At 41.9% G+C, this 2,812-nt stretch overlaps 1 long non-coding RNA gene across 1 annotated transcript; it reads right to left on the reverse strand.

Annotated features, from left to right (window-relative positions):
* Positions 1-1,319: 1,319 nt before the first annotated feature.
* Positions 1,320-1,991, reverse strand: LOC143942022 (uncharacterized). Its single transcript, XR_013264637.1, has 3 exons — positions 1,927-1,991; positions 1,491-1,545; positions 1,320-1,398 (listed from the first exon to the last, which is right to left on the reverse strand). It is a non-coding gene; the product is annotated as an uncharacterized LOC143942022 (long non-coding RNA).
* Between the last annotated feature and the right edge of the window lie 821 nt (positions 1,992-2,812).

The raw sequence follows: 2,812 nt of genomic DNA on the forward strand, positions 1-2,812 counted from the left end.
ATACAAACTGAATCACATAGTGCTGGCGTGCTGTGTTATTCACAATTATTTGAAAAAAGTTTCTGCGAACTATGTGGTCTCAGTTGGCCAACAAGAAGCAGACTTGATGGACAATGCAGATAACCTCACGGGACTTCAACATGCTCATCCTGGCTTGCCCCCCCAAAGCGCTCGTGAGGTTAGAACACAATACATGGACTACTTTGTGGGTAGGGGGGCCATTGATATGCCAGACAATGTCTGAGCGGCATTTTAAAAATAAATTTTGATCTGAAACTCCTTCATTTACTGCTTGGCTTGGTTTTATGTGTCTCCTAGGTATAATTAGGTTTTATCAAGTTGTGCCTTTTTCACCAACAGTGCAAACCCAAGTTCAGAGCAAGATGAGGGGACAGTCTCTTCTTCAGATAATCTTATTATGTTGTGGGTCTGCTACACACACCTTCTTTTTTGGTAACTAATGTATGTAGTGCATTACTGACCAAAATCGTGCTAATTTTCAGCACCATGGCAGGAAAATGGCATGATTGTCAAAATTTACACATCACTGTGGGTGTTTTTTTTAGTAAAGGCACATCCACTATGCACTACAAGTGCACTGCAAAAGTACACCTGAAACTGCACTGGGAGTGCAAAGTGGAGTTGCCTTTAGTAAATCACAGTCCTTCTCAGCACAAACTTAAATTGTACTCCAAATACATTTTTGTTGCCATGAAAAAGGAAGCCACACATTGTTGCTAATTTAACTGTTTAATCCAACCACATTCACATGTGCGTTTTGAAAAGGTTTTTACAACCAACCAAGAAATTGTGTGTTTCCAAAACAGAGTTTAATAAAAATTTTGTTTAATTGTTGTTTTTGTGTAAACAGGCATGTATCTAACTGTAAAATACAGAACACAGGAACTTACAAAGTTCAACTTTAAAAAGTGAAGACAATATCACACATGATTATATACAACCTGGTCTGATCTTGCCTTCATCACATGGGGTGTCACCCCTGAAAAATCCAAATTTGTAAGATGCACACAGTGTGTCAACATGTGCTATCTCCCATCATGGGGGATCAATGTACATGCTTTGGGGCTGCAACCACTTCATCTCAGACACTTTACACAAAACACGTACATTGATCCCCCATGAAGGGAGATAATGCATGTTTACACACAAATTTTGGGAATTTTGAGAAATACAACATTTTGTTAGTAAAATTCCAAAAATAAGACCCTATCTAGTTTGGGGTGTTTCACACTCTCCCCAAAACATCAATGATGTTCTTCAAATTTCAATTAACATCATTGATGTTTTGCGGGATATGTTCCCAATCCCGATTGCACCCCATTATCTCCCCGATCTGGGCACTTTCACTGGTAAAACGGAAATCTTCTTCCACATCACCTACAAAACAAAACAAAACAAAAAAACATGTCATATAAATATGGTGACATACATTGATGAGCTTACCGGAAGCTGTGTTCTCCGACACTCACCTGTTGTGGTGACAATTTGCCCAACCTGCACGATCTCTCCTTCCTCCTCCTCCTCCTCCTGCTCCTCTGTTTGTGCTTTTGGAAGTTGTCCTTCTTTGTGAGGGGTGGGGTCCCTGGTGTCCTCATACTTGCCGAGTCTTCTCTCCCCTATGAGATTTTGAAAAAATAAAGAATTAGCACACAGAGGGAAGAATTAACAATATGAAACATTGTTTGGAAGTGTTTTTCAATTGTTTTTTTTGGCGAGCTTCAAGGTCATAACATTATTGGGGACACTGTGTTCAGCTAGAATACTTACCGGAAGAACGATGTTTCCTACGAACGAATGAAACCATGAACTTGAAAGTGGCCATTTTAAAATGCACAACATGAATTTAAAGCACATGGAGCAGTATGCAAGCAATAATAATCATATGAACACACGACAACTACTTACTTTTGTCAAGAACACGCTTGATCCTTATGTACTGCTCGTGCTCCCTCAGTTTCAGGTCTGACCAGTGTTTTCTCAGTTGATCCATGGATCGGTGTACCCCCAAAATTAGGCAGAAGAATCTTCACAACTTTATTCATGATCTTGGCCTTTCTGATATTTGGGTTTGGGTAAGGTCCATACTTTCCATCATAGTCGGTCCTGTTCAATATGTCGACCATCTCCAACATCTCTCCAAAAGACATATTTGCGGCCTTAAATCTTGTCTTCCTGGATCGGGACATTTCAGGCTCTGGGCTTTCCTCACCCTCCTCCTCGTTAGTGTAATTATTAGTGCGCACCTGTGTTCTCTCCGCCATGTGCTCTCCCCACTGCCTCGGAAGCGAAGGGGCGGGGAATAGTCTGGAAAGAACGTCAGGGGCGGGCGGAGTTGCACGCATGCGCACTGTATATAAAACGTAACACGCATGTGTCGTCCGTACGATCTGTGAACAGAGGGAGAAGCTGAGGCGACGAACGCGCAAACGAAGGTAACATTTTGAACTTGGCACATCACTAGGCTACACTGCTTCTAGATTGAGGCCTGCATTAGTGGAGTTTAGCCTGACATTAGGGTTTGTCTTGTGTTGTGTCTTGCAGACATTATGGACGGGTTTAATTACTATAGCTTCCTCCCTCTGTTCATCGATAAATACCGAGACATGCCAATCCTGTGGCAAAACACGCACCCTTTGTATAGTAACAGACCAAAGAGGAAGGCAGCACTGTTGGAACTGGTTGAGTTTGTGAAGCCGGTGGTCCCCAGGGCAGATGACAAATATATCAAAAAGAAAATTGGGAACCTCAGGAGTACATATCTGAAGGAGAGAAATAAGGTGCTGAAGTCCAT

Source organism: Lithobates pipiens, unplaced genomic scaffold, assembly GCF_037356315.1.
Source record: "Lithobates pipiens isolate NorthernLeopardFrog02 unplaced genomic scaffold, aLitPip1_a1.2 Scaffold_30, whole genome shotgun sequence".
NCBI classification, from domain to species: domain Eukaryota; kingdom Metazoa; phylum Chordata; class Amphibia; order Anura; family Ranidae; genus Lithobates; species Lithobates pipiens.